The sequence below is a fragment of the Oreochromis aureus genome, linkage group 5, assembly GCF_013358895.1.
Source record: "Oreochromis aureus strain Israel breed Guangdong linkage group 5, ZZ_aureus, whole genome shotgun sequence".
Taxonomy (NCBI): Eukaryota; Metazoa; Chordata; class Actinopteri; order Cichliformes; family Cichlidae; genus Oreochromis; species Oreochromis aureus.
The window spans coordinates 28525295-28538978 of NC_052946.1; the positions used below are offsets into that span (position 1 = coordinate 28525295).

The 13684-nt window shown below is 40.6% G+C and overlaps 1 protein-coding gene and 1 long non-coding RNA gene across 5 annotated transcripts in view; one reads left to right on the plus strand and one right to left on the minus strand.

Annotated features, from left to right (window-relative positions):
* Positions 1-13684, minus strand: part of ptprt (protein tyrosine phosphatase receptor type T) — a 313011-nt gene that overhangs the window by 161532 nt on the left and 137795 nt on the right. The gene's annotated exons all lie outside the window — the stretch shown is intronic.
* On the plus strand, positions 402-7682 carry LOC120440203. Its single transcript, XR_005613068.1, has 3 exons — positions 402-636; positions 976-1135; positions 7579-7682. It is a non-coding gene; the product is annotated as an uncharacterized LOC120440203 (long non-coding RNA).

Sequence of the window (13684 nt, forward strand, 5' to 3'; positions counted from 1 at the left end):
TGAATGGGAGACAGACAAGCTGTAATAATGTCATGTAGAGATAAATCTTGAAGCACCCCGTAGTCAGTGAATAATGGAACAACTGCTGAGATTAAAAAAACGACAGCAGCCACTGTGATTTTCTTGGGCTATGGGCAGATTTTCTGACTCACTGCTGGGAACGCTACATCCAAATCAAACTCACTGGAATGAAAAGCCTCAAACATAAAATTTTATTAGCTTACAAAGTCAATTACCAATTCAATGTCAATGGACCAACTGTCTCTAGTAAGGGAGAAACTTTTATCTGTGTTAATGATTTGATTCAAAGTTCAGCAAGACTCGCATTCTGTGTACTTATTATTTAAGGATATTTTACATTAAATTGTCTTCTTCCAGACATTTGGTATCCATCCTGTTCTGATATTGAAAGTTATTTTAAGTTAGACTGTTTTCTTGGATTTGCTAAATGTTTAAATATGCGATTGTAACTCTCTGGTGCCACCTTAAAACCTGTAGTCGGTAGTAGGACATGATGTCGTCAGTAAACAGGAAGTAAGTCTGTGAAATAAGGAGAAGGCATGTGCAGCATGGTGGCCTTAGTCAGACAAATCCAGTGGCATCCACATACATCCTTTGCCTTTGGTAGCATTGTGGGTATGTACAAACTTGTTTTATATTTTATGTGCATGTATAGACCACTTTCTTTCAAGTAAGTTCATTTTTCTATAAGTTTAATGATGATGCAATCTTATGCAGTTTACGCTAGCAATCGCTATGGAGCTAGTTAAAGGGGAACGATAAAGCGAATTGGAGGCATTCATTGTAGCAAGACTTGTTAAAATCATAATTTGATGTTTGTATTTGAGTTAAAAGGAAGTAATTCATATGAACATTGCATGTCGACATATTAAAAACTGGGTTAATATATTTTCTTCGTTATATATGTACATGGTGAATAAGTACAGTGATTATGTCTTGTACTGTTTGTTACAGTTTCACCTTTCCCTGTGTCAATAAACCTGTGAACCGGGAATCGTGTCGTCAGAGTCTTGATGTGGGGAAGGAGTTTAGCTGACTGCCCAACCATAGCAGAGGCAGTACAGTGAAACCACACTTCCTAGCGGGCAAGATAACGTGGAAACGCCGACAGATGGTAGGGAGACCATCATCACAATCAACTAATGGACAATTAGCACATCTGAGCAGAGATTCGCTAAGAAATTGTTTAATCCAAGTCAGAAGAAACAACCATGTCAAAAACGCACTTTCGACGCTCCTTCTGTGCACTCCTGTGCATCATCAACTGGGTCTGCTGCAGCCAAGGCACGAGCACGTGCAGAAGCAGCAAAGGCTCGTCTTTCTTATGCTGAGGAGGAAATAAACCTAAAACTAGAAAAGGCTAAATTGGAAGCCTCAATGCAAATGCTAGAATATAAGAAAGAAACTGCTGCAGCCATTGCGGAGGCAGAAGTGCTAGAAGCTGCAGCTGATATCAATAGTGAAAGACGAGTTGTGACCTTGTACTAGATTCCGACCCTCTAGAAACTACTCAACGGACACAACAGTATGTTGCGGACCAAGGCAAAGTATCAGAGACAGAGCATCAGCGGCATGAAAGTGTTACGCCAATAAAATCAGAGCCATTCCCCAGCTCACATGGAGTTCAGATCTGTAAGGAAGATGTTCACGAGCCACGACAAGTAAGATTTGAACACAGTTTTGATACTCCAACCCGGAATCTCGGATCTCAAAATGACTATAGTGGTGCATTTTCCTCAGCCTATCCCATTTCTCCTAACGCCAGCTATAGCAGCCCCAACCCAAATGATTTTGTGAGATATCTTGCACGCCGTGAACTTGTGTCTACAGGCTTACTTCAATTTAATGACAAGCCACAGAATTACAGAGCCTGGAAACGCTCATTTCTATCTGCAACCAGTGGCTTAGATTTGACTGCGAGTGAAGAGATGGATCTTCTTTTAAAGTGGCTTGGCAAGGAGTCAAAAGAACACGCAGAGCAGATCAGAGCAATTCATGTCAATCATCCAGGAGCTGGGCTGGATATGATATGGGAAAGACTCGATAGAACCTACGGCTCAACAGAGGCAATAGAGGATTCTCTCTTCAAGCGCATTGACACATTTCCAAAGGTAGGAAATCGAGACTATGCTAAGTTAACAAAGTTGAGTGATCTTCTGATGGAACTTCTTTCGGCTAAGGATGAAGGAGACCTACCTGGACTTTCATTCCTTGACACAGCAAGAGGTGTCAACCCAATCGTGCAGAAGCTCCCCTTTCGTTTGCAAGAAAAGTGGGCTTCAGCTGGCGCATCGCACAAACGGCGAGAGCATGTGCCGTATCCGCCCTTTACCTTTTTGTAGAGTTTGTTAGCCAGGAGGCTAGCATTGCCAATGATCCAAGCTTCAACTTCATCACTCAGACAGACATCAGCCCCAGGACTGAAAAGTTAGCGTGGCAGCCAAACAAGCATAGAGAAATCTCAGTCTGTAAAATGGACGTATCCTCCAGAGCTAGTTCTTATTCTAGTAAATTTTCATCAAAGCTTGATGATTGTGAAAAAGTATGCCCCATTCATGGGAAACCACACCCATTACGCAAATGTCGTGCATTCAGAGAAAAACCGATTGAAGAGCGCAAGATGTTCTTGAAGGAGCACAATTTGTGTTTCAAATGCTGTTCAGCATCATCGCACCTTGCTAGGGATTGCAAGGTCAAAGTGCAGTGTTCTGAGTGCAAAAGTGAAAGGCACAACACAGCTCTACATCCAGGGCCTGCACCTTGGATAGAAGTGAAGGACCCTGCTCCAGACCATGGCGGGAGGAAGTTGAAACTTTGCCTCAATCGGACATCACAGCCAAATGCACAAAGTTTTTGGGGAGATCTGATGGACCGATCCTGTTCCAAAATATGCCTCGTGAAGGTATACCCAGCTGGGAACAGAAAAGCAGTGAAGCTGTATGCAATTTTGGATGAGCAAAGTAACAGGTCGTTAGTTCGCTCACAGTTTTTGAAGTGTTTGGTGACAAAAGCCCAAGTGCGCCATACATACTGAGAACATGTGCAGGAGTAAAAGAATCATCAGGTAGGAGGGCAAGTGGCTATGAGCTGGAATCTCTTGATGGGACTGTCCGCATTCCATTACCCAGTCTCACAGAATGCAATGAAATTCCCAACAACAGGGATGAGATTCCAACCCCTGATGTCGCTCTTCATCATGCACATTTAAAGTCACTGGCACACCTCATCCCAGATCTGGACCCAAATGCCCAGATCATGCTTCTCTTAGGGCGGACGTTATCAGAGTACATAAAGTCCGCAAACAGGTGAATGGTTCACACAACCAGCCCTATGCTCAGAAGTTAGATCTGGGGTGGGTTGTTGTGGGCAACGTGTGTCTCGGCAGTGTCCATAGGCCATCAGCAATCAGCTCCTTCTATACAAATACCACAGAGCTGCGAAGGCCATCTATCTTTAACCCATGCCCTAATGTGTTTTGTGTTAAAGAAAGGTACAGCGCCATCCAGGTTGCAGACCATCTTCCAACATGTTCTGAACAAGAGTCCACCTGTGATGTTGACCATCTTGGATGCAATCTGTTCAAGAGGACCAAAGAGGATAACCAAGTTGCTCCTTCGATTCAGGACGCTTCATTCATGAAAATAATGAAGGATGGACTACAGAAAGACACAAATAACAGCTGGGTAGCCCTTTACCCTTCAAGAGTCCACGTCAGCAGCTTCCTAACAACAGGCCTCTGGCACTGAAGCGTCTCAAGTCTCTCATTCACAACTTTGAGAGGAAGCCTGAAATGAGGGAACACTTCCTTAGCTTCATGGAACAGATGTTTAAAATGGTCATGCAGAGTTGGCTCCTCCGTTGGGTGAGGAGGAAGAGCGATGGTATTTACCAACATTCGGTGTGTACCATCCCAAGAAACCCAAGAAGATCAGAATAGTTTTTGACTCCAGTGCTCGATTCAATGGTGTGTCACTCAATGATGTGCTGTTGACGGGCCTGACCTGAACAACACACTGCTGGGTGTATTGATGCGCTTTAGAAAGGAAGCTGTTGCATTCTCAGCAGACATAGAACAAATGTTCTACTCTTTCTTGGTCAGAGAAGAGGACAGAAACTTCTTGAGGTTTCTATGGTTCCGTGATAATGACCTCTCCAAAGATGTCGTGGACTACCGCATGACAGTCCACGTGTTTGGGAATAGCCCCTCGCCTGCAGTGGCTATTTATGGCCTGCATCAATCCGTTCAGGTCAGTGAGTTCCATATTGACCCTGATGTAAAGCATTTTGTGATGCGAGACTTTTATGTAGATGATGGATTGAAGTCTCTGCCTACAGTCGAAGCAGCTATCAACTTGTTAAAGAAGACGCAGGATGTCCTCTCCAGGTCTAACCTGAGGCTGCATAAGATCACAGCAAACAAGAAGGAGGTCATGAGAGCCTTTCCTTCAAGAGACTATGCAAGTGACCTTAAAGATCTTGACCTCGATGCAGACACAGTACCAATGCAGCGCAGTCTCGGGCTCAACTGGAACCTTCAAACAGATTGCTTTGTCTTCAGTGTCTCCCAGGAGACAAAACCTTATACTCACCGAGGAGTCTTATCTATCATTAACAGTCTCTACGACCCTCTTGGGTTTGTAGCACCAGTTGTAATACAAGGCAAGGCCATTCTGCGAGAGCTCACTGCTGAGAATGGTGACTGGGATGCGCCATTACCTCGAGACAAGGAGGAAGCTTGGACCTCGTGGAGAGCTTCACTGACAGAGTTGTCAAGTCTGATGATACCCAGACCCTACACTGAAACTTCACCATCGACAGCTGTCAACAGAGAATTGTGTGTTTTCTCTGACGCTTCAACAAAAGCTATTGCTGCAGTAGCATATCTTAGAGTCACAGACACTGCTGGAAAACATCATGTGGGGTTCGTCATGGGAAAGGCCAAGCTGGCACCTCGTCCAGAGCACACAATCCCGAGATTAGAGCTCTGTGCAGCAGTACTGGCTGTTGAGTTGTCAGACCTGATCTCAGCAGAACTTGATCTTCAGCTTAATGCTGTGACTTATTACACAGATAGTAAGGTGGTTCTGGGCTACATTTGCAATGAGACCAGGCGTTTTTATGTGTACGTAAGTAATCGGGTCCTGCGCATTCGAAGATCCTCCAGTCCACGCCAGTGGCGCTACGTGGCCACAAACCAGAACCCTGCAGACCATGCAACACGTTCGGTTGCTGCGGGCACTTTAAAAGACACCAACTGGCTTAGTGGACCCAGGTTTCTGTCCAAACCAGAGCAAGATGTCCCTGACATCACCTTTGATCTTGTGGACCCAGGTTTGGATCCAGACATCCGACCGCTTGTGTCCACATTAAGCACTGCCACAGCATCCAAGCAACTTGGGTCCCAACGATTCACCAAGTTTTCTTCGTGGCGGTCACTGACTCGTGCAATCACCCATCTGAAACATATTGCCAGTTGTTACAACATGATCACAACAAACAAACCTTGTAAGGGCTGGCATCTTTGCAAGACAGGATTTAGTGTTGAGGAATCCACCCAAGCCTCAGACATCATCATTCGAACAGTCCAAGAAGAGGTTTATGGCGAGGAGATCAAATGTATCATAATACACAAAGAGGTTCCCAGAAGTAGTCCTCTGAAAAGCCTCGATCCCTTTATTGATGCACATGGCCTACTAAGAGTCGGAGGTCGTCTTCACTATTCGAGTCTTGCTCAGAGTGAGAAGACTCCTGTGATTATTCCAGGCAATCATCATATTGCAACCCTGCTCATTAGACAGTACCACGAACAAGTTCACCATCAAGGGCGTCTCTTTACGGAAGGGGCTGTCCGTGCAGCTGGGTTTTGGATAGTTGGTGGCAAGAGAAAAGTGAGCAGCATCATCTACCGATGTGTGACATGCAGAAGACTCAGAGCTCCAGTAAGCTGCCAAAAATGGCCAGCCTTCCGGCAGATCGTCTCTCAACAGACCCTCCTTCACAAATGTTGGCCTTGATGTGTTTGGTCCTTGGAGTGTTTCTGCACGCCGGACTAGAGGAGGCCTCTCACACAGCAAAAGGTGGGCCGTGATTTTCACATGTATGAGCGTAAGAGCCGTACATATCGAAGTCATAGAATCTCTCGACACGTCCAGCTTTATCAACGCATTGAGGCGGTTTCTAGCAGTTAGAGGGCGGTCAAAAGTATTCGATCAGACAGAGGCACTAACTTTGTGGGTGCTTGTCAGGCCTTGAAGATACCTTCTAACATCGACCACAATGGTGTCAAGTCTTACCTGTCAGCCCAAGGATGCTCTTGGACATTCAACCCTCCACATGCCTCCCACTTTGGTGGAACGTGGGAAAGGATGATTGGTCTGGCCAGGAGGATTCTTGACTCCATGTTCCTCCAGCTCAAGGGGCAGCTTACCCATGAAGTGTTGGTAACTTTCATGGCAGAAGTAGCAGGCATCATTAATGCCCGGCCTCTTGTTCCTGTAACAACTGACCCCGACAACTCATTCATTCTTACACCAGCTGCTCTTCTAACACAGAAGGTAAACTGTGTTCCTGCTCCTCCAGGAGAGTTTGGACCCTCTGACCTCTACAAGCATCAGTGGAGACAAGTCCAGCACCTGTCCAACACCTTCTGGGACAGGTGGCGCAAGCAGTTCCTTCCAACATTGCAATCACGTAGGAAGTGGCAGTCATCTAACCCAAACATTAAGTCAGGGGATGTTGTTCTCCTCAAGGACAGCCAAGTACAAAGAAATAAGTGGCCACTTGGTCTGGTAACACAGACCTTCCAAAGCAAAGATGGTAAAGTTCGCCAGGTCGAGGTCAAGGTCATCAAGCCAGGAGGAGAAACATTGTTTGTGAGACCCATTACAGAAATAGTACTTCTTCTGGCTTCAGATGTCTAGATGTTGAACTGTCATTGACAAAGTGTGGTGGCGTTAATCACGCCAGGCGGGGAGTGTTCTGATATTGAAAGTTATTTTAAGTTAGACTGTTTTCTTGGATTTGCTAAATGTTTAAATATGCGATTGTAACTCTCTGGTGCCACCTTAAAACCTGTAGTCGGTAGTAGGACATGATGTCGTCAGTAAACAGGAAGTAAGTCTGTGAAATAAGGAGAAGGCATGTGCAGCATGGTGGCCTTAGTCAGACAAATCCAGTGGCATCCACATACATCCTTTGCCTTTGGTAGCATTGTGGGTATGTACAAACTTGTTTTATATTTTATGTGCATGTATAGACCACTTTCTTTCAAGTAAGTTCATTTTTCTATAAGTTTAATGATGATGCAATCTTATGCAGTTTACGCTAGCAATCGCTTATGGAGCTAGTTAAAGGGGAACGATAAACGAATTGGAGGCATTCATTGTAGCAAGACTTGTTAAAATCATAATTTGATGTTTGTATTTGAGTTAAAAAGGGAAGTAATTCATATGAACATTGCATGTCGACATATTAAAAAACTGGGTTAATATATTTTCTTCGTTATATATGTACATGGTGAATAAGTACAGTGATTATGTCTTGTACTGTTTGTTACAGTTTCACCTTTCCCTGTGTCAATAAACCTGTGAACCGGGAATCGTGTCGTCAGAGTCTTGATGTGGGGAAGGAGTTTAGCTGACTGCCCAACCATAGCAGAGGCAGTACACATCCTGTTCTTTGATTGTAATGAACACATCTTCACTTACAACCCTTAAGTTCAACTAAGATCAGTTGACTGTATTGACACTTGCTCAGAAGATGTGATTTCTTCTGGATTTATTAGTCTCAAGGTGGATTACTTTACTATCTATTAGTCTATTATAAAGCAATGTCCTCAATATTGCTTCAGTTTTTAATTAATCAAAACTGTTTTATGATTGTGTTGTGAATTAAGAAATTCTGCCAATGGAACATTTGAATAACTGATGGAGTAAATCTGATCACTGGGGAGTAAATATGTTATTATGGACTGCAGTTTTTTTGTATATATATGAAAAAAAAACTGTTTACGAACAGCTTGAGTACACTGCATTTCAAATCCACTGAGTTGGAGTGAAGTGAATGGTTATCAGTGTAAAAGGTTGTTAATCAAATTGTAAGCTGTGGGGTCAAAACATACTGAGCAATGAGGATCCTGTCTGTACAGGAAAGCGCAGACAGGATTATTTGTGTACAAAGACAGTTGACTCATTAAAGTCTACCTAGCAACAAGAGTGTGAGTGTATCAGTGGGGTTTTCAGGATGAGGCAGGCTTTCACATGTCTTCATGGAGGTATACAGACAGAGAAGAGGTGTCAGACATCTCATCTGGGAGTGAAGCTGTCAAACAGTCGAACTCACCAATTCACACAATGTGTTACACATAAAAGCAGAAACACGCAGTTACACACCCTTGAACACAATACTTACACACAGTTGCACGTACATACACCGAGGGGTGTGAATTGTTCTAAATGATAAGAAGAAAGAGACAGTGTGCCAGAAGGGACAACCAACTGCAATGTGCAAGAATTCATGTGTGTGCTTCTATGTGTGCATTTGTGTCTGTGTGCATACTTGTTACTCTTGGTTTGGAGACATTAATCTCTTTCTCTAGTCTCATTTTAGGAAGCTAGTTCCCAAAACATAAATCAGTAAGCTTTGCTACCAAGTCCTGCTTTTGTTTAGGGCAGGATAAGGCCTTTAACCTCAGATTTTTCTTTCCAGCTTTCCTTTTTTCTTCATGACTACTTACTATTTACATACATATATGACAAGTAAAGTTTTACAGTTTAGAGTAAAATGTCAATCATATATAATTTTAATATTCTGGATATTTATAATTGAGCTATTAGTATACATTAAAGCCATTTCTTAAATTTTGTAACTTTGTAATATATTGTATTATTTATTTTAGTTCAGTCTGTTACTGTTCTTATGGTCTTGGAGCAACTGCACACTACAAAGTGTTCTTAGGGATTATTAAAGTACTCTGAATCCATTTCTGATATTTTATTTAATGCTGACCTTAATTCTGATTGTTCTTGGATGAACATAATGTTGGCTTACATTAAAGTTAAGCTTGTGTTGGTGTTGGACTCACTGTAAGTCATTGTGAATGGCGGTGTTGGGTAAATGCCTGTCAGGTAAGGCAGAAATGAGTCTGACAATTGCAGGAAGCTTTTACAGTTGCCTTAGTCTGATGCCCCTCAACTGAAAAAAAAAAGCTTTTTGGAAAAAAAATTCTGCAAAGTTCCACCATTTACAGCCACAAATTGAATCTAACAAAGATGGATGTGCCACAGCTAGTCCTTTTACACTTGAGAACTGGCCGCCATTATCCATCTCTCTCTATAACATCCAACAGTTTAGGAAAACCCACAGTATGGGAAGTTTCCAACCTTTTCTGCTATTTTTAAAGCCATAAAACTGTGACATGACAAACACAACAAAGACCAGTTCTTCTGAAGTTGAAAGGGTTATATTTAAAAACTCCACACTTCAATCCACAATTCAGTGCCCAATATTTAAAAATATTAAAGTTATTTTGTTGTTTTGGCCCCTTTTTGCCTGTTATAAGATAAAAAAAAATTTCCTACATTTCCTACAAAACATTTCCTAAAAATATACTTAAAAGAAAGGGTGATGTGAAAAAAAGTAACATTTATTGCAATTCAGCTGCTCACACCTATAGGTTATTAAATACAGATATTTGTGTTATTATTTCTTACATGAGAAAATAACACGTTAGATGATATTGTATCAACAGTATGACCATTTATCAATTACACTAAAAAATTATGGCGTGTGACTCCAAAACTCAGAGTTAATGTTTTGTACCTTAAAACCCCCACAGAGCAGAGCACAACAATGGCACATGGAAAAATAAAGATTATTGGAAACTATTTCTTGACCAAAATTCATTCACAAACTATTCTGACTCACAGCTACTGAGATGCACAACAGAAAGCACACAGACTAGTAAACTATCAGACAAGTCTGACAGGAATATTTTGATTAGTAATTCCGAGGTGTTGATTAAGGGCCCAGTCTGTGGAGCATATCAAATTACCCTAACAAAGAAATGCAATTAAATGCTGCCATTTTTATTCAACACCTTATCACTCACTTCTGTGTCTGTGTGTGTGCACTCTCATCTTTTATGATGCACAGTGTCTACCTGAAAATCGTTGGATGTTTGTGTGGTACTGCTGTGTGTTGTTTCTGCTGTCTGTGTATGTGCACGTGTGTATGTGTGTATACCATGTTTGCATATCTGTGTGGGGACCAAAAGTTGAAAGTTCACTATACTTGTGGGGACCAACAGCCATTATGGAGACAAAATCCCCATCCCCACAAGTTTGAAGGAATTTTTGGAAACTCAAAATGTGGTTTTAGTGTCAAAGTTACAGTCAGGTTTTGGTCAGGGTCAGGCATTCATTTTTGATGGTTTTTGTTGAGGTAAGCGGCTATGGAAAGCGTTATGTCAATTAGATGTCCCCACAAAGATATGAAAACACAACTGTGTGTGTGTGTGTGCGCCCAAATGCACGTGAGGAGCCTTCTGTTACTCAGAGTGTGTACCATGACATCTGTGTATGCTGCTTTCCAGTGTGTGCATGACTCACATGACAAACCCCCGTATCTGCTGTGGTTTGCATGTGTTTGTGTGTTCCTCTGTACCTCGGGGGCTTGGACAGAAGAATACAGACTTCATTGAAAAGATAATGGCAGCTGTAACACATTAATCATAACTTGATTAAGTCCCATCATGCTGCAAGATGAATGGCCTGCTTTATTATGCCAGCAGCTCTCTCTTCTGTGTGTGCCCCTGTCTTGCCATCTCTCTCAATCTTTCTTTTGTATTCACATTTTTTTTGTCTCTTAACCCTCTCTTGTTTTCTAAGTTTGGTTCAAATTTATCTTTATTGGCATGAAATAAATCTCTGCATTTTATCCATGGCTTTCAATTGTCTTGCACCCTTTATTATGCAACAGACCTGATTGTTTATATGAAACTTTTGACTTTTAATCTTTGTTAGTGTTTCAGTTTGTAGCAGCTGTTTGCAAGCAAAAGCAAATTTAAAACATCCCTCTAAGTGATTTTGTGATTATCTCACAAAATCACTTTTTGGGGGGTATTATTTAGTGTTATGTAGTCTGTTCTATTGTATATAAATAGTCCATGGTAGATAAATATTCTTATCTTCCACATGGTGTTCAAGACAGAGGTTTCGATTCCTGGGGAACAAATAAACTCATCTTGACAAAAAGCATCAAGCAAGATTTACTGGCAGTAGTGCTGGATTCAGTTTTCATTGTGATACAAGGATTTAAGACAGATCCGTATTTGCAGTTATAATTAGAAACCCCTCAGAAAGTACAAGGGCAAGATTTGAATCATTTGAAAAACTTCTTTTTGGCAAACAGATCACAAATAATCCCCTTCATAAAAGCCAATGTTTTATCCGTGTGAAAATTCCTATTACGAATGTACAGAGTGGGAAAAATATTTATTTGATTCCCTCCTGAAGTTTTCTCACTTACAAAGAAATTAATTCTCTATTTAACTCTCTGTTTTTATGGTAATTTCATTTTAATGCAAAGAAGCATTAAAATGCCCCCCCACCCCAAAAAAGAATAACACCACATTATATTAAGATTATAAAATAATTTGCATATCAGTGAAATAAGTGTTTGAGTCTTTACAAATCAGACAGAATTCTGGCTCCTACAATTTTTCTGTGTGCCCATGAGTCTCACAGATTACAATCAATCAGTCAGTAACAGATACTCCTGATCTCAACTTGTTATGTGTATAAAGCACACCTGTCCACAGAATCTATTTTTCTCCATCGCAACATCCCCACAACCATGGGCAACGACATCAGAGACGAGGGTGTAATGGGGAACAGGACCAACAAGTCAGATGTAAGCAAAATCAAACTCCATGTTTAAGCCTTTATCTTAAATAACGCGAAGAAGATAAAAATATGTATGTATCATGAATTATTGATGTGCCATAGATTACTAAATGTAGCAGATACTACATAAGATGAAACTGTGTTTTTTATCCCAAAAGATGTTTTTTTAAAAAGTTGTTCTTACAAGATGACTGGAGAAATTATAGATGACATTTTTATACAGATTGCATAACAGATATACAGAAAACAGATTCATAATAACAATTTATATAGATATACTATTCATCATTATTTATTAGTAATTCAGTTGTATCCCTTCTTTTACAGTTTGATTCTAAAGAACCAAAAAAAAAAGTTGCAATAGTTTATATAAGAAAGCACTACCTTGGAGAAATTCAGGCTTGTATACAACTGTTCTCTTCTGTTTTACATACATGTAGTCGAGATCATCACAAAATCACTTATAGATACCATTTTTGTTTTTGTTTTTGAATTTGCTCTTACTTCAAAATAGCAGCTACAAGCCCAGACACTAACAATGACTAAAAGTCAAAATTTCCATATAAACAATCAGGTCTTTTATGTAATAAAAAGCCCAAAACAAATGAGAGCCAGGGAAATGCAGAGATTTATTTCATGCATGATAATCTGAACTGAATTAATACATTTCCTATTAAGAACAAACTAGCATAAAATTAAAATCAGTTCATTCCTTTGGAGGTAAACAAACTTACAATTTCAGCAGGGAATCAAATCAAGATTTCCTCCACTGTATGTATCTAATCTATGGAATATTAAATGTTAAATGATTCCTTTAACATTTAATATACACAGTAACGTCTCGTTAAATTTTTAACCTGATCTCAAGATGTCAATAATGGTAAATACGATTATGCCAAAATACAATTCTCGTTATATTGTCGTGTAAAGATTTTGTCCTGTAGGATTAGAAAATTTGACTTTTACATCAAATAAAAGTATAAGAATGATTAAAAGCACATAAATGTAAATGCACTTCTACAACTTTAAATGTGCTCTGATAAACTGCCTTTCTGAAAAGTGAAGCTCTGAAGAAAACAAACCAAAAACAGAGCTGCTGTCTTTTTTCCTTCTACTCTGATCTTAAACAAAGACCCTGCTGTGATGATAACAGGATTATGTCATCTCAATTGCAGTCATTATAGTCTGTGTGAGGAGATCATCTTTCTCTTTAACAGTGGTTTGGATATTTGTGCACATATAAACTAAGGGATTTAAGGTTAGCATATTTATTACCTGTTTGTCGTGTAGTCATTGGTACAATGCCCGAATAGATGGAACTGTAGTACTATAGAATTAGTACCCATACACTCTTCCTCTGCTTGAGGCTACTGTCCCTTCAGCTCACTCTAAAAACAAGATATTGTTTCTGTCCATCTCTCTTTCATTCAGATCCAGTTCACAGTCCTCAAACTGTAAATGTGGTGGGTGTCAGAGCCCGCCATAATATGATGCCCAAAATGACCTCCTATGACTCCTGTGCATTACTGAACTGAGGATGAAAATTATGGCTATACTCAAGACAGCCACACACCCAAGAATACACTTACAAACAAAGTCCATAAGAGATACTTAGAGATATTAACAGAGCTCTACTCACAAGCCCTTCTACTAATATAACAGAAATTAATGAGTAATAACTACCACAGTAATCCCAGAAACACCGGGGTATAAAGATCAAGAATGTGTGCAGAAATAGCTCCCCATATAGAAGAAGTCTG